Genomic DNA, 24,488 nt, shown 5'->3' with positions numbered 1-24,488 from the left:
AAGAGGTCTCTCTCTCTACTCATCCCTCATTAGACCAATCATCAAATATAATGCCCCATTTGGTATGTACCTCAACAGACACCTGCAATAGCTGGAGAGGCCACAAAAGTACCTCACGAAGAGGATCCTAGGCCTTAAACACATGTCCTACATGGATAGAATCAAGAAACATCAGCTACTCTCTGTTATCATCTACTTAGAGGGGATCTCTGCTTGACATACAAAGCCATGTCCAATCCAGCCCTGCTAGAAATGCTACACCTAAAGAAATCCCAATCCCTCCACACCACTCCCTCAAGAGATCTCTCAACCTCATTACCACAATCAACAGAACATGCTGGAGGGACAGGTTCATCACCCAGAGACTTCCCATACTCTGGAACAAGCTTCCTATTCATGTCAAGCAGAGCACCTCACTGACCCTCTTCAAGAGACACCTTGATGAGTGGATGGATAACAGAAAGCTCACCCCAGGGATCACTCTAGTGACTCTACCGGATAGAGGCACTGGGAGCTAACATCGGGCAGCACAATGACAGGGCACTTCTATGTGCTAGGCTTGTGAAGGCTCCAGGGCCATTAGCCTAGTACATACCTATGAACCTATGTAAAAGTATTAAATAAATTAAATACTGTTTAAACAAGCATGTTTGTAAAATGCATAGCAAATAAAAAGCATATTCATAAAATGCATAGCAGGTGGGATATAGAAAAATGGCATAATAAATATATGAAAATATATGCTATGAAAAATTCATCAATATGTAAAAGAATGACTAAAAAATGCAAAATTCAAAAAGCAGTCTGGACTCAGAAATGCCAATTAAAACTTCTACTCTTGCAAAGCTTTAGGGAATTTCATCAGTGTTAAAAACAATCCAAAAAACACCAGTTACTTAAATACCAAATTCAAATGTCTTCACTTGATATTCTCAGGCGGTCACCCATTGGTTAATACTTGGATGGCAGACTGCCTAAGAATATTGGGTGATGTAGTTTTCTAATATTGAATTTTAAAAATTATTTAGTCAATACTTTTTTTAATCTTTTGCTAAACTTAATTAATTCTGTGTTTTGATTGGAGGCTGGGTTTTGTGATGAAATTTGAATTTGGTATTTAAGTAACTGATGTTTTTTGGATTGTTTTTTTTTTTTTAACATTGATGAAGGGAGAAATCCCAAAAGCTTTGTAAGCTTAAAAGTTTTTACTGGGGTTTCTGAGTCTGGAGTGCTTTTTGGATTTTACTGGTTTTATTGCAGTTGACTCAGTTTACTGGCTTCCTGGATCATATTTTCCTTGTAAAAAATGCAATACAAATAATGCAAAAACAATTTAGATTTATTTATTTTTATTATTTATTTATTTAACATTTGTTAACTGGGAAAGCCCGACTTGGTACTAAGCCAATTTTCAGCGTAGGATCATATTAACAGGGTATTATTCGCACTATAATTTATTGGCTCTTTGTTTTAATACTGGTATTAAGGAAACGCTGTCATTGATGCCTGGAAACTGAGTCTCATCTCATTTTATTCACCATATTAACTGTCTTATTTCCACATAATCTTTCCATGAACCTCCCCTTGGGTTAGGGATTTACTTTCTCTAAAATGTTAAACAAGAACGGTTTGAACCCAGGGCATAATGCTGAATGTCTAAATAGGGAGAGCGTTGGCAAGATTATGCTTCAAAATGTCTTAGCTGTGCTCATATATTAATTTTTTCAACTGCCTCTCTATCTTGTTGATATAAAAGGCAGGACGATAAGAGCAGATGACTAGATATACCAGTCCTTTGATCATACAATTCCCATCTTATGCTTACACAATGGATTTTGTCTGGTTGTTTAATTGTATTCACTGGCTGTCAAAAATATAGCTGCACTGAGCACAGCTACCACATTTTCTAGTTCCCTTATTACTTCTCCTATTTGTCTGACCTGATTCTACAATAAATTGTATATTGCTTGCTCTTTTTTATGTAATTATTGGTCTAGGTCCTACTATATCTTTTAATTTTCATCACTGGTTAAAATACACCACTACTTATTAATAATATCTTTGATTAAATGGGAAACTGTAGTATGTAGTTAGTTTTGGTAGGCAGGGCTAGAAGTACTGGCTGGAGTTTGAAAAACGAATTAGTTTAGCTATAGTTTTATGCAGTGAATTACTGGAACAAGTTAACAGCTTCAAGTATCTGGGTGGGGTGGTTGTGGATGTGGTTGAGGAGACAGGAAGTTTGAATGAGGAAATCAAAGCAAGAATCAGAGGGTCCGCAGCCAAGTGGCATAGAATGTCAGTGGTAGTGTGTGACAGAAAAGTGCCTGAGAAGCTGGATATTAAGGTGCCTTAGCATATCTAGGGAAAGGTGCAAAGTGCTGGGGGAAGGCAATCAACCATCCATCATCTTGATGGCTCTTTAGTGCATACTAGCTTTTAAAAGTTGGTATTGCATTTGTGGTTAAACTTGAGCACTGTGGCGCTGTGTGTGGTCTAAACTGTAACAAATGCAGATTGCTACATTTTAAAAGTAAGTAAAACCTGAGCACTGCAGTGCTCTGTGCAGGGTTTAAAATGTAGCAGTTGCTTGTTAAAATTAAAAAATATATATTATTTTGCTTGTTTTTATTTTATTTTTTGTACTATAATGTGAGAAAACAGGGTCAAGGGCAAGGAGCAGAAACAGAACCTTACTGGCTCCATTGAAGAGCTGAGGTGGGAGAGGGCATGTATCCATCTGGTCACATGGTTGGTGTGCCAATAGAAGTGCAGGCCTTTTTTTTTTTTTTTTACTTGAAGAAATTAAGGGGTGGAGAGGTAGTTCTTCAGGCTGGCAGAGGGTGCCAGTTGAACTAGCTACACCTCTATTGAGGTGTATAAAACAGCAGTATGACTACTACTATGTTATGGTACAGAAACCTTGGCAGTGTAGCAGAGCAGCTGAGGAGCTAGAGGTAGTGGAGATGAGATGAGTGGTAACATGCACACTTTTGACAAAAAATGAAGACATCAGAACAGAAGTTCAAGTATCTCCAATTGCAGTGAAAGTCAAAGAAAAGAGATTATGGTGGATCGGGCACATGTGCAGGGAAGCGGAAAACAATCTGGTGAAGAAGATTTGGGACAGAAAGAAACATGGCAAGAGGAGATGATGGCATCCCACAAACAGATGGATAGATTGTGTGAGTGAAGACCTGTGACAGTCAGGCATTACTGTCAAAGGAGGTGAGAGACTGTCATTGAATCGAGAGTGATGGAGATGGCTGACACTACACCCAAACCCCATGTAGAAAATGGGAAAAAAGAGGGTCGATGATGATGATGGTGATGGTGATAATGATGATGATGATGATACTTAGGAAAACTAATATCTAGGTGTCTTCTTCCATTTCTTTGCCTTAAGTTGAAATATGGGATGTAAGAGCAAACTGTCACAAACAGCATTAGATTCAAGCCCATTGTCAGGGCTTATGAGATGTGAACAACCATTTTAGAGCAAAGCCTGAGTGAGCTGTCACTTCCTGCTTCCCAGCATACTTCAACTCTGGCCTAGTGGCTTGCCTTGTATTTCACATTTAGTTTTCAAAATGTTATCTAGTCACCTCAGGTGACTGGCTGCCTTGAGTGAATGGGACCAAACGTGGACCGTGTATTTTCGCCACCCTTTTTTGTCTCAGGAATTCATGCAAAAAATGATCATGGGTTGACTATGAACTACAAAACTGAAAATAATTAAAGCTAAAAAGATGACTCTAAAGTGCATGCATCTAAGAAATGCAGGTACACTTTATGCAGAGAATGCATACAATTTTAAAATTAAACAAACACCTCAAAAAGAAGTATCCATGATGCAAATATTTTGATGGAGTCTGTTCAGGTTTTTAGTGAGTTTACATTTTCTGTATATGTGACATACATATTTTCGACATATATAAAAATACTGATTACATTATACACAGTGTGAATTTAACTTTAGAATGTCGCACCTATCTCAAAAACAGGCTATGCAAGTGTGAAACATTAAGATAAGATGATATGTAAAAGATAGCTAAAGATATGTCAGTTTGTGCCACAGGTAAAGGAAGATATTAAAATGTATGTATAGCACTGATTATAACAGATTGAATTTTGGGCCAATTTTAAATGCACACAACTGGTTGCTGGTTAAAAGGTAAAATGGGTCGTGAACAAGTTTCATGGTTCCTATTAAAGTGAGATTTCTCTTGCATTATATATTTACCCATGTCATGCATTGATTAGGCAGACACCTATAAGTTGAAAACTGGAATCATTTAATTGTATCATCAACATTTATAATGTGGGAAAAATCTCAGCAAAGGTGCAAAGGTGGCATTGGGGATAAAGCTCCAGCTACAGTCCAGCTGACCTGAGTTCAACTAGCAGCTCTGGTGCCTGATGGAACAGACAGGGAAGGATGGATATGTCCATCAAGGAGAGAAGAGTTGGTTCTCAGCTGGGTCTCTGATGCTCCAGTGTAGCCAGATGCTTGACCATAGCAGTGAGTGACTGTAGAGGAAACATGGACTGCGGCTTCCCAAGCCAGTGGCCATAAACCTAGCCATTGCACATGAGGCATGCATGGAGCTGAAGTGCATAAGTGGTCCCTGTGGTGATACAGGTACTTATGTCACCACCAGCAGTAAAGTTAGAGCCATAACATATGCCTTCAGCTGCCAGGATGCTAGTGAGGCCACAACAGCCTTCCTGGTTGCCTATATCATAGCTTCACCTAGTCATCATTTACCTCCATACAGTACTGAACACACATTCCTCACAAGGTGGAACTAATGGGATGAGCCTAATCAGAGAAGGGCTGGATGGTCCCCAGGCATGGGAGCAAAACGACATAGAAAGAATCACCTTGGTAATTGAGAGTATTTGGTATACATGCATCTAAGGAGGGAGTACATCAATTAATTGGTAAAAAAGTCATGCAAAGTACAGTTGTGTAAGTTGAACTTAGCATAATAGTAAATATTCAAACAATCAGTGCTGTAGTAGCTGATATAATTATATAAAGTAAAACTGATTTCCCTCATAGCAATAACATGTATTTGATAGAACAAATATATATGATTTGGTAGAACTGTTTCCTTTCACAGTAACAGATATTTAGTAATCATAGTAACATTGTGATATTTTTAGAACATAGCATCTGTAAGTACAGAAAAGAAATATACAGTAAACAAGTGTGATTATCTTAACAGAATGCGCTTGTGTGGTACAAAAAGTGTTATACTTCTGAATGTTTTTGTAACAAATGGCATTAGCAATAGAAGCTTGTTGAAATATCCTAAACAGCTGAATGTACACAGATATTCAAGTGAAAAGGGAATTGGCTAACACAGCAGAAAAAGTTACAGACTATCCTATCAATGAAAGAACATTTTGGCATGCTGAGAACTGGTTTTCTCTGGATGAGATAAGAATGCAGACAAAGAAAGCTTTCAGTACAGGGAAAAAAATGTTTTCATCAAGGACAATGTTTTGAATCTTGATAAAAGTGGCTGTAAAAGAAAATGTGTTGGACATTTTTGTAATCTAAGTCAGCTGAGGAAGTGCAGTATATCTGACAATGATCTGTGTTATAAAGAAAATGTTTATAATCCCACAGTAGTGCTTGGTTTGCTTGTTTCCATAAACTCTTCAGCATACAAATATACAATTGTATAGTTAGTCTGTGTGCCTGCTGATAATTCAGTTTAACAGTAGTCTTAGCTATATGGGTTATATACCGCCTAGGATATAACAGCTGTCCACCTTCCAAACCTTCAATTCACCTTTCATGTGTCCAAACTGTCAGGCAGCTTGAGTGGAGCTGACTAAAAGACAAGTTTGGGCGAGAAGCCTTTCAGAGTTCTCCTGCCACCAGAGTGAGAGAGGCTGAGTCCTGAAAGGATACTAGCATAAAAACACACCAGAAAACACTTGCTGCATTCAAAGAGTAGTTTACCTTGAATTTTGTGAATCTTGTCCCAGTTTTTATGTGGGCAAAACTGTTAGAAAGCTTGCCAAGCATATTTATGAATATGTTACAGCTGTTAAAAACAAGGCTTTAAAGAATGCATTAGCCAAGCATGCACTTGCTTGTTATAACTTTAGAAAAATGTCTCTTTATGTTCTAGATAGTGTAGTCATGTCCCCTTTAACTGGTGACTTCAGTACAAGACTTGAAGTCAAGGAAGCATTATGGCAGACATGCTTGTCTTCTGGTATATCACCAGGCTTGAATGATGTTATAAACATCAAATGTTTTTTTTTTTTTAAAAAATAGAAGAATTTAACTATGATCTTTTTTACTTTATTTAAGTAGCACTTTTTCAGGATATATTTAAAACAGAGACTTAAGCTTATTGTACTTAATGACTATAAAGTTAATTGACTGGTCATGTGATGTTTTGGTTTGTGTAGCAAGTGTTATGAGAACTGTGGGTCTGTTTCTGATGAAGTTCTTGTGAGTTACAATAAAAAAAATGAAAGAGCTAAACAGAGTCTGTTTTTACTTGGATACTACCTTTCCCTGCTAACTTAACATTTTATGCTTGTTTGGTTTTGTTTACATTAAGCTTTTTGTTTTTACTGTTATGGTAAGTTCATCTTAGACAACTGTACTATGTTCATCATATTGATTACTGCTGCAGTAGCCTTAGGTATATGGGTCTATTACCTTAGCCAACTACATTTCGTAGATGGAAGGAGAATGAGAAGAGTCCAGGAATCCCTGGACAATGGTCCTAGCAAAGCCTCACCTGGATCTAGAGAAGGAATCAGACGTATAGTGCTTTGTAAAAGTATGTACAGAGAACCAAATAGCAGCTTCTAGAATACTTCTAGAAGCCTTATCTTTCTAAAAAGCCATAGATGAGGGCATGGCCCTGGTAGAATGGGCCTTGACCATGCCTGGTATAGTTTTGTTATACTGAGAATAGCAAAAGGTAATAGCCTTAGACATCCATTTGGAAATAGTCTGTTTTAACATGGGTTGATTCTTCTTCGTTCCTTCACAAGAAATGAGAAATTGATCCAAAGATTGGAAATATTCCGTTCTGTCAGGATGTCTCTGGACATCCAAGGTATGGTGTATCCTTTCTCCCTCATTTTTATGTTCAGGGAAGAAATCAGGGAGATGGAGAGTTTGGCTTAAATAAACCCACATACCACTTTTGGCATAAAAGGATTAGTTTTCAAAGATAACCTGTCCCTATGGAAAATGAGATAGGGTTGACTCACCATAAGAATTTCCAACTCAGAAACCCTTCTTTCAGAGGTCACAGTAATCAGTAAAACTGTTTCCATGTTAAAAACCTCAAGTCAGACAGATTAGCTGGTTCAAATGGAGCAAGTGTTAGATTCTGTAAAACAAAATTAAGATCCCAAGGAGGGGCCACTGGTTTTCTTGGAGGCCTCTTATGCAATTCCAAGAACATTTTGATATGAGACTGCATTGAAAGAGGATGATCTATAGGGAGACATGCTGAAATGGATGATAAATGAACCCTGATAAAGGAATAAAAAAGGCCATATGATATTAATTCACACAAATATAGTAAAACCAGAAAGTAACTAACCCTAAACAGATGATGGTTATGTGGTTGGCAGCAATGAAAAAAACTTTTCCATTTGCTAATATATGATTTTCTAGTAGCAGGCTTTCTTGCCTCCATTAGTACCTGAAGCATGTCCCCAGTAAACAGGTGCCTAAAAGGAATAAAGACCATATCATTCTGGCAGTCAGTTGAAGATGTTTGATGTTGGGGTCTATAAAATATCCTTGTTCTTGTATGAGTATATCCAGTCTGTGAGGAAGTTTGTGGTAATTGCCCCTGGCCATTCCAAAGGAAGGGAGAATCATGCTTGCCTGGTCCTAAAGGGAGTCACCATAATTATCTTGGGGGATTCCTTTGAATCTTTAGAAATACCCAGGATATTAGTGGAAAGGGTGGGAAAGCATACATTAACATTCCTGTCTAAGGTAAAGAAAAGGCATCTGTCTTCCAGGCCTTTTTGCACTGCTAAGCTTATCTCCCACACAATTTTGCTCTGACGGAATGCAGGATGCCTGCAGAGTGAGATCTTGCTGTGAAGCTATATCCCAAGTTAAAATGGCTAATCTACAAAGTGGGTATAACCTGGTTGCCCCTTGCTTGTTGATATACCACATGACTGTGTTATTGTCTGTAATAACGTGAAGAGGTCCCTGAGACCAAAGCTGGTTCAGTGAGTTGAGTAGCTTGATCAAGGCAAGCATCTCCTTGATATTTATACACTTACCTCTGTCCTTGGTGTCCCACAGACCTTGCACTTTTATCACTTCTTAAACTGTTCCCCAAGCAAAATCCAAAACATATGTGGTGACAGACTGCTTTGGAGAAAGAAGGAAGAAAGGAAGACCTGGATTTAAGGATAGTTGTTGTCTCCACCAAAAGATTTCACTTCTGACAAACCCCAGCACTGTGATTTGAAAAGATAAAGGGTCTTGATACTGGGTCCAACGAGATTCACACACTGTTATATCTTTCTCATATGGAGTCTTGGCAAGAGTATCACAAGAATCATGACACCCAAATTCCTGAGGTATTCCCTCACAGTGACCAAAGTCTGAATGGAAACCTTAGAAATAGATCTAAATAAAGATCTATTTTACTGTGGAAGAAAAGGTCTTTGAACAGAAATGTCTAGCTGACACTCTGGGAACATGGCCCTGTGTGAGGGAGTCAATAAAGACTTTTGAACATGCTTGGAATCCCAGCTTGTGTAAGAGATCTCCCATCCAAAAGAGAGATTCTTGACACTTTGAAAAAGACTCTGCAAAGATAAAGTATCTAAATATAGGTTCATAGGTAGGTACTAGACTATCTGACTGAAGGCATTTATAAGCCTAGCCAGAATGTGTTGGCTTTCACCGCCTCCTTAGATTAGTTTCCTTTGCCTCTGTCCAGCAGAGCCACTGAAGTGATCCCCGGGGTAAACTTTCTGTTTCCCATCCACTCATCAAGGTTTCGTTTGAAGAGTGTTAGTGAGAAGCTCTGCCTAATGTAGATGGAATCTTGTTCCAAAGCATGGGAAGTCTCTGGGACAGGAATCTATCCCTCCAGCACGTCCTATTTATTGTTGTGGTGAGGTTTAGATCCCTAGAGTGTGTGGCTTGAGGGGATAAGATTTTTTTTTAGGTCGAGCATGTCCATCAATTCTGGGTTGGACATGGCCTTGTATGTTAGGCAGAGATCACCTCTGAGTAGGCGGTATGCAATCGAGTACAGCTGGAGTTTCTTCAGTCAAGCTGCATAGGGCATCTATTTTAGGCCAGTGTTCCTCTTAGTGAGGTACTTCTGTGGTCTTTCCAACTGTTGCAGGTGTCCTGTAAGGTACATTCCAAATGGGGCATTGTACTCTATGATGGGTCTGATGAGTGATGAGTAGAGGGGCACAATGACCTCTTTTGATCTGGATGTGAACCCTTTTGTGATTAGGTGGGCCATGTAGAAGGATTTTCTAACCACTTTGGCAATGTGATTATCAAAGGTGAGATCGCTATCTACTTGGGTCCCCAGATCCCTTATTACATCTTCCGTATTTAGGGGACTACCACCTATGTGGTAGTTTGTGGGTAATTTGTTTTTTCCAAAGGGGATGACTATGCACTTTTTTTGGCATTTAGCTTAAGGCCATGATTTTGACACCAGGTATCTGTCTCAGTGAGACCCTTTTGGAGGATGTCTGTGTCAGCCGGAGAGTCAATTATAGCCCCTAGTTTGCAGTCATCTGCAAACTTAGTCAGCTATAGTCCTCCAGTGCTTGCCTGTACCTCTGAGAAGTATATGCCAAACAGGAGGGGTCCTAGGACTGAGCCCTGGGGAATGCCACTTGTAACTGGTTTAGAGTCGGACCTAGCTCCCCCAAATTTCACCATGTGGGTTCTGTCCATGAGCCAGTTAACAACCCATCTTGTGACGTAGGGGTTTATGTTCAGGCTGGTGAGCTTGTCTATAATACCAGAATGGGGAATGGTGTCAAAGGCCTTTGTGAGGTCTAGGTAGGCTGTGTGTACCACCTTTCCCTCATCTATAGCCTTGGTAACTGTCTCAAAGAAGTCCACCAGGTTTAGGAGGCATGATCTGCCCTTAACAAAGCTGAACTGGGTAGGGTCCAGTGTTTGGAGGTTCCCAATGTCTCTGTTAATGAGTTCCATGATGATGCACTCCATAGCCTTGCAGACCAAGCTAGTCAGGCTTATAGGGCAATAGTTTCTGGGGTCTGTTGTGGCTCCACCTTTGTGGAGCAGAATAACCGTTGCTGTGCACCCCTCTATGGGTACGTGGCCTGTGGAGAGGCTGAGTTTGAACAGTGTGTTTAGGTGAGAGGTTAGTTCGTCTTTGAGCTCATGTAGGACACAGCCTGTGATACTGTCCAGTCCCATTGATGCTGTGTTTTTGGCTTTGGAGAGGGCTGTTTTAACATGAGTGTCTGTGCTTTCAGAGACTCTATATTCTTCTGGTATGGTTATGGGCCCTTTTGGGGGTGAGAGGGGGGGTGAAGTTTGCGCTGAACCTGTCTGCCAGGATGTTGGCGATATCAGTTGGTTCAGTGTATTTTGTGCCATTCTGCACTAACTCCAAGCAGATCTGAGCATTGCCACTTAGATTCTTGACATAGCTAAAGAATGCCTTATGGTTATCTTTGGAGTCCTTGGCAATTATTCTTTCGAAGCTTGCCTTGGATGATTTTATGAGGGATCATAGTTTCTTGCTGATACTGATCAGGGATGTCTTCCCTTCTTGGGATTTTACTCTTTTCTGTACTAGTTTCCTCCTTCTATTGTATAGCTTGTTTATGGCAGGAATCCACCAGACTGGTTTCCTTTTCTTGGAGGAGTGAGTCTTGGTTTTGCTTGGGATGGCACGATCCATGCATTCTTGTAGGTGCCTGTAGAATGCATTAGTAAAGGATTTTGCAGCTTGGACAGCATTATCCTTCAGCATGGGGACTTTGAAACTTCCCACCTCGGTCTTAAGTAACGTGAAGTTTGCTTTTGAAAAGTTTTTCATGGTGGTTTCCTTGTCCGGGGGTGAGGGCAGAATGTGGATATCCAAAATGAATTGTTTATGGTCAGATCTAACCAGCGAGGGTTTGACCTCCAGTGTGGAACACTGGTCGCCCATGTTGGTGATGACCAGATCCAATATGTTGTCACCTCTGGTGGGAGTGTTGACCAGTTGAACCAGTGTGTTTGAGTTTATAAATTCTAGGAAATATTGGGCAAGGGAGTTAGTACTTGAGTAGTTCTCCCAGTTAATGTTTGGGTAATTGAAATCACCCAATATTAGGGTGTTTGATAGGACCTTTATGTTTCCCAGTGTTTCCAGAAATGTGGAATGGGGGTCCTGGGACATGGTGGGTGATCTGTAGCAAGCTACAATTTGAATTGCAGTTTTGCCCATTGTTAGTTGCACGTGGATGATCTCTGAAGCACCGTGCTGTGCCACTAACCTGGAGGTGCGGGTATCCTTGATGAATATGGATACGCCCCCACCTTTTGCATTTCGGTTCGGGTTCTGTGGCCGAAATGTATGGTATGAGTTGTAGCCTGGTAGTGCTGGGGTGCTCTCTGGAGCCTTAAACCAGGTTTCTGTTACTGCACATATATCAATTTTCTCCATACTGAGGAGTGCCACGAGTGCATTCATTTTGAGGTTTAGACTGCTGGCATTGAGTAGCATTACCCTCAGTTTTTTTGTTACTAGTGCTATTTATGGCAGTGGGTTTGTCTTTTGAACCTTGCCTAAAAAGGCACTATGGGGATGGCAAGAGCCTTGGCCAGTATTCAAAAGCCTAAGGGTGACAGGTGCAAGCTGTCTCTAGCGAAGCAGTGTGGCTTGTCAAGCATGTAATCCCAGGTGGACACACACACTGGATCCCCTTTGAATGACACCAGAAACTTAGCCAATTGTTGAAATCAATAATTTTTTCTTTATACCATGGTATCATTCTTGGTGAGGGCAGGATGCTACTCAGGGTCAGGGTCATACTGGCCTAGGCTACGTGATCAGAGAGCTCTTCCATGTCTTTTTTCATGTAGTCCAGGGAGGTACGGTTCAGGTCATTCACACCACCATGGACAATGACAGAGTCATATTTGTACTTGTTCTGGAGTGACCTGAGTGCTTGTGTTATGTGGCGGATCCTGGCACCCGACAGGCAGTGAACAGTAACCTTCTCCTTAATCAGCCTAGTGAGTGGGACGTCAGTGTGCCTGACTATAGAGTCACCTATTACTAGTATATTGGGTATATTATTTTGCCTTAAGGGCTGTGATTGCATGGCACACTGGTTTTGTGAAGTATGTGTTTCATAGTTTTTGTTGGGGGGATGAATGTTGCTTGGATGGTTGCTTTGGAGGTCTCTGTTGCTTTTGCAGATTGCAATATGGAAAAAATGTGGATGCCCTGCAGCCTGCAATGAGTTATAACTGGAGCTAAACACTTTGTGAACACTCATGTGAACACTCTTGATGCAGGGAATAGTCCAAAGAGTAAGGCAGAGAACTAATAATGTGATCCAGAGACACAAACCTTAAGAGACATCTGAAGTCTGGATGAATAGGGATGTGATGACACACATCTTTTAAGACTAGTGTTAACAGAAAAATTGAAAGAAGAAGAAGAGGTCGCAGATTGTGAAGGGACAACAGTTTGAATTTGGGCACTATCACAAACAGGTTTAGGAAAGAAAGAACCAGAAGTGGTCTCCAAGAATTTTCTTTCTTTAGCACTAGGAACATCCATGAATAAAAACCCTTCCCTATTTAGAAAGTTGGAACTAGTTCTATCACTCCCTAGGACAGCACATGATAAAGAACAAGTGGAAACAAATGAGTCTGATCTGGTGGATGAAGAATGACCTCCCTGGAAAGGAGGAATTTCCTCACACTGACATTTGTAACACTGATAAATGATTTTCAGAACACATTTGTCTAAAACAATCTGTTGCTAAAGAGGAAATGGAGATTCAGACTTTCTGGAAGTAAAACGGGTCCTGGGTGGGATGGGGGTCACAAACTTTCTAGAATAGTTTTTCAGACTTGTTGGACTGTCCTTGGTTTTGGGAGCTTCAAGACTTCTTTTTGAAAACCACTTGCCATTTCTTCTTAAACACCTGTTTACTGGACTTTGTTGAGACTGAATAGGATGAGGATATAAAAAATTCCTTGGACAATTAAGAAAAGGAGGGCTGAAAAAGTTTTAGAGATTCCCTGGATCAGCTTGCCTTTTTCATCAAACTTTTTGATCATCTGTACAGCAGAGGAGCCAGAAACTAAATCTCTATCCAAGGGAGAATTTAAAATCTCATTTTTAACATAATCTGGGAGGTTCTGAGAATGCAACCATGCAAACCTCCTCAAAACAGTACCAGTGCCCATAGCCTTGGAGGAAGCATCAACAGAGTCATACATACACTGCAAACAATGAGTTGCGCCTGTACAATAGCAGAAACTATTTTTTTTATCATTTTGTTGACCGTGAAAGTCCGACTAGGACAGCTCCTATTTTCAGCGGAGGCCTGGGAATAAATGTGCCAGACATATGTCTTTGGATTAAAGTAAGTTATTTAAATCAAATATTTCCTCACAAGAAGAAACTACAGATAAAACATTCCTCATACTTTTACAATTTATCAGAACAAACTTTAATGTATGAGCCTGACAATTCAAAATTCTAAAAATCAAAGTAGCAGAACTATACAATTTTTTCCCATCCTATCAATAATTTTCCCATCCTTATCAGAAAGAATAGGATTGGAATTAACTAAGTGCTTAGCAGCAATGGGATTGACTAACGCTACAGAAGCTGGGTGAGGATTGGGAATAGTGTATAACGTTTTGCAAGAGTGAAGAACTTTATACATCCTATCTGCCATTTTAGGGGCAGATGGCTGACTAAAAGGAAAATTGCAGGCAGTAACACAACTATGCTCTAAAGCTGACACAACACAAGGAATAGGCATAGGTTCAGGAAAATCCTTCTGTAACAACTCATAGTATTTTCTGAGGGACTGGTAAACCTCAGTGTTTTTTCATTGAAAATAGTGGAACACTCTAGCAATTTTTCTCAGAGAAAGAGAAACATCCATAGGGTGAATTAGAAAATCAGATGTCCTCTGAGTATGAATCAGAAATCTGAGGAAAAATCCTGTATCCATTTCTTCATCTCCCTATTCAGATTCAGAATCTTGAATATCTTCTGTAAAAGAGGATGCCCTCTATCATTTACCAGAAACTACTTCACAAAAAGGATCAATAGCCTGAATTAAACCCTGAGCCAGACTCAGTAAACTACTGAAGCCGCATGATTTTGATGTTGTCTACTATGTTTTATCTAAGTTTGTAACCATACTGAAAACTGCATATTATACTTATCTCTAAATGTTTCTATTGTTCCTAATGTATTTCTACTCTGCTTTCCGGGCCTCCACTGAAAATGGACATATATCCAGTCAGACTTTCCTGGTAAACAAATGTAAAATAAATAAATACAAATTAGTAAACTACTCCTATCTGAAAAAAATTGAGAAGGAATAGATACATGCTTGGTTTTCTTTTTCTTTTTGATAGGAACAATGGGGCCAACTGTGTTACTAATGGCAGCAGTTGCTTCCCCAGGGATGGGAACAGCATTCTGACACAACATGGAAGCCTTCTCTTTTCCATCTCTACCAGGACTGACAAGAGTGGCTCCCTTCCCCACTGACAGGACCCCAACAGCTGCAGAGTATATGGCAAATCTCTGTCCCATAGTGGCTGTAGGTACTATACCAGAGGGATGCAGTGTAAAAGATGTCTGGTCACAGCAGAGTCATCCACTTGTGGCTGAGGAAAATTGCTGTCCTGCTGTGATGGAAAAGGCTGTTTGCTGATTGTAGATCAGTATGTATGTTTACCTTTAAGAAGCTTCCCATGGGCTTGCACAAGCATATACATACTGAGCATGTCCGAGCCTGACTGCCATTTTGTAGTAAGCTGTTTAGATGTAAACATGCATGTCTGTGTAGTCTGTCAATCAGTTTGTTTATATTTTGTACTGCTGCTATACATCCTGATGTGGTTCTATGTAATAAAGCATATAAATGAACTACCACACCTGTTCTCTTCAATTATAAACCAGGACAAGCTACATGGCGTCAGAATGGAATCCAGATTCAGGACCAGAAGGCACTCAGTTAATGGTGGAGGAATATAGAGGAATGGATCACCCCTACTGCAGGTACAACTCGCAAAAACAGGTCAGAAATGAATTTCAGGTACCAAAACTTACTTAAATGATTTCTTATTCGAAGAATATAAAACAAAGCACTCAGAATGCTCAAAATGAATTTCTAATTAAAGATGTCTGAAACTATGTCATATTTTTAAAAATATTCAAAATAATTACGAAAGTGTTTGAAACAAAGTTCAAATTGCATAAAATGTATACAATAAGGAAAATGACCACATTTTTTTCACTATGAGCTACTTTTTCACATTAATTAAAGCTATCCGTGATATCCATCGTATACAAATTGTTCACAAGTTTGTGTAGTATTTCAGTGCAGTCATTTTGCAAAATACAGTCATTTCAAAGCATATTTCACAAAATACAATATTTTGAAGAGTTTATTGTGCATCTGAATGTTCTTACAAGTACTGGCTGTATGTGCATGTTCATATATAATTACAAGGGACATATTTTCTGTGTGTTTGGACATACTTTGTTGGCATGGCAGAAAGCTTTTGCAGACCAGATCCACTTGTCTTTGATAATAATATTGAGAGAATTGGAGAGTGTTTGAGCAAGAGTACAATATTTTCATACAAGCTCCATTTTCTGATACAGATGACCATACAAAGGCATTTACTCTGCTTAATTTAGCTGGTTCAAAAACCATAGAAAGAGAGCATTCATTTGTGTATGCACCTGCTGTATTTGCAGGAGAGGGGGAAAACCATCATATAGTGGTACCAGCTGAGTCAAGGGCTTAAATGTAAATTTAGAGAAATGTGTACCCCCCCCCCAAATGAATATTACAATGGAAAGCCACTTATTTTACAGAAGGGATCAAAAGCCTGGTAAAAGTTTTGCAGCATATGTAACTGATTTGAGAAACAGAGATAAAATATGCAGATTTGGTGATATAAGGCATGAGCTGATAAAAGACAGACGTGTGTGGTATTAAAGATGATGCTTTGAGAAAGATTTTCTTCATGACAGTGATTTAACTTTGAATAAGGCCATTGAGATTTGTCAGATATATGAGCTTACAGAAAAACACACAAATATGCTTGCAAATCAGAAATGCATGCTTCCAGTATCCTCTAGTGCACATGTTGATAGAATGCAGCATGTGGTTAAAAGAAACAGGCCCAAGCATATGGCAGCAACTGTAAACCCTGCAACAGTCACTGGTAAACCCCGTAGCTTTCTAGCAAATTCCAGAGTGCACACAGTCTCAGTGAAGCACAAGGGTGAGTCAGCAAACTCAAAGCTTGTGCCTCACCTAGCCTCATAGTCAACTGTTGTAATTGTGGTAGTAATCGTGTGTCTAAAAGAGAAAAGTGCTTAGCTTTTGGTCAGCAATGCCACAGATGTGAAAAGTGGAATCATTTCCAAAGATTTTGTAAATCAAAAAAGGCTCATTCTTTATTAAAAGTGAACATCCAAAGAAACAAGTTGATCAATTAGAAAGCTGTGACCCTACTTTTTATGTTGATGGTGTGTCTGTGCTTAATGAAACAGTCAATGCAGTAGATTTATGGGCAAAGAATGAAGTATTTTGTACTATTCAGATAAATGAAAGACCCATAGAGCTCAAAGATAACACAGGTTCAACGTGCAATGTTATGTCAGCAGAAACATTTGCTAGAGTATGCACTGGTGAAAAGCTTGATTTGGTAAAGTGTGTGAAGCTTGTTGATCATGGAGGTGAAGAAATTCACACAAAGTTCAGTAGTTCTTTCATGTTACTCTGCTGGGAACACCTATGACTTGCAATTTTATGTAGTCAAAAGACACATAAGTTATTATTGGGCCTCAGAGACAGTTTGAAAATGGGACTACTTTCATTTAATAAAGAAGTGCACATTGTAAGCTTGAAAGACCAGTGTTCTAATTTCGCCCAGTCTATTTTTTTCTACCTATGCTGAGCTTTTCAAAGACAAACTATGCAAACTCCCATTTGTGTACTCCATGAGGTTAGACCCAGAGATCAGCCCAGTTGTCAGGCCAGCCTGGAAAGCTCCAGTAGCTATGCAGAACAGAGTCAAAGCTGAGCTAGTTAAAATGGTGCAGCAAGGTGTGATTTGTCCAGTTGATGAACCTACTGTATGAGTATCTTTTATGATCATAGCTCATAAGAAAAGCACAGATGATATCAGAATATGTATTGATCCATAAGATTTAAACAAAGCACTGAAAAGACCTCATCATCAAATGTGTACAGTCAAAGAAGTCACTGCTCTTATGCCACTGTTTTTTCTGTCTTAGATGCAAAGAGTTCATTTTGGCAAATTTTGCTTGACTGAAAATCTTCATTGCTAACCACTTTCAGTACTCCTTTTGGCAGGTACAGATTTTTGAGAATGTCATTTGGGATAAATTCTGCCAGCAAAGTCTTCCAGCGTGCAATGGAGCATATTTTTTTCTGAGTATCTATGTGCTATTATAGTAGATGATATTCTAGTAGGAGGTAATGGTGAAGCTGAGCATGACAGAAGCCTCAATAAAGTTCTGGAAGGAGCATGTGAAGTGAATCTTAAGCTAAACCCTCAGAAGTGTAAATTCAAGCTACGTGAAGTTCCTTATGTTGGTCATTTATTTACCACTTCAGGTTTACAACCAGATCCTTCCAAGCAAACTCCTATTCTTGAGATGTCAGCTCCAGACAATGCTCAAGCCCTGCAATTTTTTTTTTGGTATGGTTAACTACCTAGGCAAGTTCATTCCAGACTTGAGCCAACTTTCAACGCTGCTCAGAGAGCTGACACACAAAGATGTATCCTGGTCATAGTCAGAACACCACCAAAGTGCATTTGATGTCCTGAAACAGAGAAATGCCAGTCCACCAACTCTCAGATACTATGATGTTCACAAACCAGTTACTTTTTCTTGTAATCCTTTGAAATTTGGTCTTGGTGCAGTCATTCTTCAAGAGGGTAAACCAGTAGCTTGTGCATCCAGATCTCTAACCCAAACTGAAATGCAGTATGCTCAGATAGAAAAAGACCTCCTGGCAATTGTGTCTGCATATTCAAAGTTCCATGATTATATCTATGGTAGACCTATCCAGATTGAAATAGATCATCCACCTCTAGTCACTATTTTGAGAAAGCCTATGCATACAGCTGCAGCTACATTGTGGAATCACAAGGAGTAGAATTTAAGCAGAATCGGAAATATTTGATCCCACTGTCCGAGCCTGTATTGCAGTATTATACCTGCGAGAAAGACTCTAAATCCAAGAGTAAATTATCCAGCGTTCCAGTAAATATCCCTGTCCCTGAGAAGAATCCCAAAACTCCATAATCTGTTTGTTCACTGATGACTGTCCCTGTTGCTAAACCCAGTTCTGATTACTATATCACTAGATCAGGTCGCATTTCCGGACCATGTTCCAGATACACTGCAACTTGGACAAAGGGACATAAGTGTTGTGTCTACTTCTTATTGTCTGTACAATTACATGTCTTCTCCAAATGTCATTTTATTGTAGGCAATTCATTGAAGAGGGAGGATGTAAATCAATATGTATGTACACTTTTAACAAGCTTTCCATGGGCTTGCACAAGTTTATAAATACTAAGCATGTACGAGCCTGACTGCCATTTTGTAGTAAGCTGTTGAGATGTAAAAATGCATGCCTGTGTAGTTTGTCAGTTAATTTATATTTTGTACTGCTGCACATCCTGATGTGTCTCCATGTAATAAAGTATATAAATGGACTACTCCACCTATTCATCTTCAATTGTAAATCAAGATGAGCAACACTTATTTTTTTCTTTTTTGTGGCTGGAAGAAGAACTGGCCATGGGACTGGTAGTCTATTCTATGGTCAAGCTGAAAATGGGCTTTCCTGGGGAAGCAAACCAGCAATTGTTGGTAAACAATACCAGTTCACAAAGGTTAAATTTTTACAGAAAAAACATACCCATGGATTCACTAACCTGCTGTGCAGGACTAAACTAGTCCTGCACGTAAGAAGCAGTTGAAGAGGAGGATGGCAGTGTGCCATGCATAATAATGAAGGCGTGCCACTGGAGCTCCAAATCCTACACTGAGTGTGGACGAGTGCAGGGGGCATGTCTGAGAGCAGAGCTCTCAGAATAAGCCTGCCCCTGCAAAGTAGAACAGAAGAAAGTGTAAATAAATGAGTGAAACCAATCATAGGTGTCCACATATCTCCACCAACAGTCCCCATGTGTTCAACAGCAACAGTACACTGAAATAAAATGAAGAAACCCTTGTATTTATTTTTTTAAAACCCCAAGTATAGCTAAGCATACGTGAGGGTTTGCTCATCGCTTACCTATGATTAAAGCAGCTGAAAAGGCTGAAGAGGATAACAAGGAATATATATGCAAATGAAGCAGCAAAGCAATAGTGGAGTGGTTAGAGCATCCGCCTAACAAACAGTTCGAGTCCCACTGCAGCACATATCATTTTCCATGTAAAAACTGTATATGAACATATATTTACTTCTTTATGCCATATAATCTACATAATAACATTTAAATGTGAACTGGAGTACTGCATGAAATGCACATGTGAAGTGTCAGTGTCATAATGGATAAGGCACTAGTAAGAAGTTTTAAGCACAAATAAGCAGTAGTAAGCATGTCTAAGTGAGTTTGCACGTGGGTAAGCATTGCCTACACAGATTAAGCAAATTAGAAAGTAACTGAGTGTAAGAAAGTGTATCCTGAGGTTAGTAGTGCTTACTGTCACACAAACCCGCGCATACCCACCTACAACTGCTTTAAAGTACCTTAATCACTCTGGATCCAATGGGCCATGTTCTGCCCAGCAACAAAATAAACTGCCCCTGCAAGGCTCAAACTCAGGACCCTGTACACTATAGTAACTGTTGCTAAACACCAAGCCATCATAGCAATAGATATGCATGAGGTATCAGCAAACTAAGTCTCACCACAGGAAAATCAAACCAAACATGTGAACTGCAGCTATGTACAGTGTGATGTTGGATAACCTGCTACAGAACATAAACACGTGAACTGGAGTACTGCAGTAAGCATAGATTGGAGGTGTTATTGTATAAAGTGTATGTACACATGAATCACAGATACCAGACACATATATAACCTGTAATGAAGAATAAATCATTGCAAATTGCAAACATAGTGCTAATTAACGATTAAGCAATGCTAACCGCAGCACAGCTCAGGTTATTAAGTGTAAGCAATGTGTAGGTGAGCTAATTCAATCTGCCTAGTGGTATACCTCTTTAAGCAGTGCCAGCCTCATGTAAGCAGGTCTGCCCATAGCTTAGCCTTTTCAAAACTGGCCAATCACGGGGAAGTATGAGAAAATGTTCATATTTAAACCACACAGCCAGGAATACTACCCATAACTGGTTGCAGCTTCCTATTGCAGGCAGAATGGCTGGTGTGGGTGAAGGCACTCGATTTAGAGCGCAGTGCTGGGGCATCCAGGAGTCAAAAATCATGGTATGGCTCCTGGTAAAACACCATGACCAGAGACTATTGCAGGGCCAGTACCAGGGCTCACAGTATAAAATGGAGGCCTGGGACAGTCTCACCCGTGACCTCAACAGTGCTACAGGTATCCCCTGGACTGGTGATCAGGTCAGGCACCACCATGCTGACCTAAAGAGGCTGAGGGGGGATGTACTGGAACAGTGGATCCAGGAGTTTTGGCAGATGCCCAATGCCCTAGGACTGAGTAAGTACGCATTTTGCTTAGTAAATAATTGCCTAGCTTGTGTATACTATGGATAGGTATGGCTAAATATCACTGCATTTCCCTGACAGCTGCAGATGAGCGGGCTGCGGCCAGCAAGCCCATCATGCTAGGCTGCAAAGGCTGCATCTTGAGGCAGGTTAGTAATCAGTCTGCATGTACTGTCATAACAAATAAATATAAGAGCCTTAGAAAGTGTTGTATCATTAGAAATAAATGTGTAATAGTCTGTGAATAAAGGTATAACCCCTGGAGTGCTTCTGTTTACTCTTCTCTCATATGTTGGTGATCTCTTCCATACTATAAATAGTAATGTTGTACCTTAAGCAGTGTCACCCACACCGTGGTATGCAGATAAAATGGGCACGAAGTCCTGCATAACGATGTTGGAACTGCCAAGAGGTCAGTTATATTGTACAAGTTAGGGAGACTTAGATAGAAAACACATGAAAGCTTTACATCAATTCCCTGATAGCACAGTGTACTGTGATGTTAGCTATAATAGTTTGTCACACACAGCAGGGGTCTGAAACCTGGGAGTGCTACTAAGTTGTATGCATAATCATACCCCACAACTGTACAGATTGTGATACAATGTTCAGATAGAAAGCTGTATGCATACTTACACCCAACAACAGTACAGAATTTGCTAGAATGTTCAAAATGTAAGTTGCATGCATATTCATACCCCACAACTGTTCCAATCTGTCCAGCATGTCCAGATAAATGGCCTATATCACCAGCTTGGTACCCTGTTCCCCTGAAAATCCAGTGTGATGTTCCAAGAAATCTAGGCAGCTGTCAATGACATATAACTGATATTCAAACGTGTACATAGTCAGAGAATGTATACAGAAACAAACCTGTCATTCTAGCACCTCACCCAAAGTGTATGTCAGCAATACTCAACATGTGTTGCATTAACACCTGCAGCCTGTCACGACTGTATGTAAGATGCAGGTCTCATATATAGTAACTTATAAACATACCAGTGTACAATACAAATCCATTGTGTAGTGTAATAATACATGTAAGGGAAAGACCACTGCAGTGACCAAGAATGTTGTGTAAACTACAAGGATATATTAGTTGTTAACTGAAGTCTCTCTCTCTCACCCCTACCATATGTGCATAATAACCCAATGACACTCCTCAACTGGTATGTGTACACTCCACACTTTTGTTGGGACATATGTCCTAATGGTGTATAAATATTCACATTTGTTTCTATGCATGTGCCATGTGAAAATACACCCATATTAGTGGCCTGTTGCCATCAATGAAACCTGCATGCACCTGTAATGGCCACTGTTGGTCCACATATGCATGTGTTCTGCTTGCTCTGCAACTGTGTTAAATCTGGTGTGTTGGGTTAATGGGAATAACTAAACATGCTGTTATAACTAATCCTGAATGCTGTTGACTGTTATTAATCCATATCTGTCATAAACCTGTGACAACACAGCTCGTATGGGAAGGCCGGTCCAAGCGGACCCACCAGTCCCACCTCAGCTGGCCATGGCACCGAGCGCCAGCACATCTGGGGCCCAGCCTGTGACCTCCTCCTCCATGGGCCCTGTTCCACCTTTGGGTGGAACCACTGCAGGGGATGGGGCTCACCCCCCTCATAGCGGGCGCGGAGGGTAACCTGTCACCCATCAACAGGTCCGGGCTGTGGTGCATAAGGAGCTCGATCTGGAGTATCGAGAGCAGCTACGCCAGCTTGAGGGTCAAGGGGCACTATTAGAGGGTGAGCCTGCCCCTCCTACACAGCCCCTAGCACAGCCATCTTTGGGGCCATGAAGGTGCAGTGGTGAATGCCCATGGGTGGGGACCTCAGTCCCACTGTTTCCAGTTGAGGGCTCATGGGCTTGTGACTTCCAAACCCCCCGTCCAAGGTGTTTACCCCCCACATGTGTCATATACCAGCCCTGTATGCGTCTTGTGTGTCATGTCTGCTAACCTACCCAACCTACCTTCCCAAATATACCTACTACCCCTCCCCAACATCCCACTCTCACCTGAAAAAAAAAAGGGGCAATCTGGTCCCACAAAAAAAATCATGCCCCACACATAGCTGTCCATTCTGCACACGTGTCCACTGGACACATGTAATCTGGTCTAATTGGCATCACAATGAATATATGTCATCCTCATCCCTCCCCCAGGGGTTTGAGGGCCCAAATCTACCTGCAAATATAGTGTATATGCACAGCTGTTGCTGTAGATGAAATGGGCAGCTATGGACCTTTCCTATACCCTTCCTGCACATGCTTAGCTATTTTCCCTACTGTCTTTCCCTCTTGGTGCCCCATTTTTTACCACTGCCCTATCAACCCCTTTGTCTTTTCTTTTAAAAGAATTAGCATGGGGGTAAGCGGCAGTAGGCACCGTTAAGCAGCGGTAAGCGGATATGCACAGGGTAAGCTATGCTTACACAGGTTGAGAAATTCTAAGCTAACTGACTGTAAGGAAACATAAGCTGTGGTTGGCAGTGCTTACCATCGTGCAAACTCGTGCAAACCGGCTTACAACTGCAAACCCACTTACAACCTCTTAAAAGTGCCTTAATCACTCTGTAGCCAACGTCCCTTGTACTGCCCAGCAAAAAAATAAACTGCCTCTCCAAGGATTGAACCCAGGACCCTGCACTCCATACACAAAATGATTTACCACTAAACCATGGCAGATATTCATACCTTGATGTTTTCACAAACATATCATGGAGCACAATCAGTCAACAGTACAGGAAATGTATTATTATCACACCACATAACCTGTTAATGCAAGAAGTCTGGGCAAAGTATGCCACACTGTGGGTACAAATAGGGATATATGTCAACTAATGCTCTGATACACTTAAAATATTGCTAGTTACACAGTTATATGTATTAGTACACATATGTAGAAGGAGATGAAGTCTGAAACACAAAAGTGTTGCCACTAGTTACTGACTTCAATGCTGCAATCATCCATGACAATTGCCAAGTGAATGAGGAACAGGCCAAAATATGAGCCGAACATGCATGGACATATGGACAGATATATATATATATATATATATATATATATATATATATATATATATCTGTAAATGTAGACAGATAAACAGCTATATGTAGATATATATTAATGTATGACTCACACAATCATATAACATCAATTTTATATAGATACAATGTATGTATATATATTTATATGTATATATGTATATATATATATATATATATATATATATATATATATATATATATATATGTGTGTGTGTGTGTGTGTGTGTGTGTGTGTGTGTGTGTGTGTGTGTGTGTGTGTGTATGTATATATATATATAGATATATATATATATATATATATATATATATATATATATATATATATATGTAGAAGTAGTGTGGAAGTACTGGGTGCAAAGTATATCCCTCAGCCACAAGTCCTTCAACTGGTACCTGTGTAATGTGTAGTGTGGCAACCATTCCCACCAATGAGAATACTGACATTAAA

The sequence above is a fragment of the Protopterus annectens genome, chromosome 10.part0 (assembly GCF_019279795.1).
Source record: "Protopterus annectens isolate FY-2018-M chromosome 10.part0, PAN1.0, whole genome shotgun sequence".
NCBI classification, from domain to species: domain Eukaryota; kingdom Metazoa; phylum Chordata; order Ceratodontiformes; family Protopteridae; genus Protopterus; species Protopterus annectens.
This window is presented reverse-complemented; position numbering follows the sequence as displayed.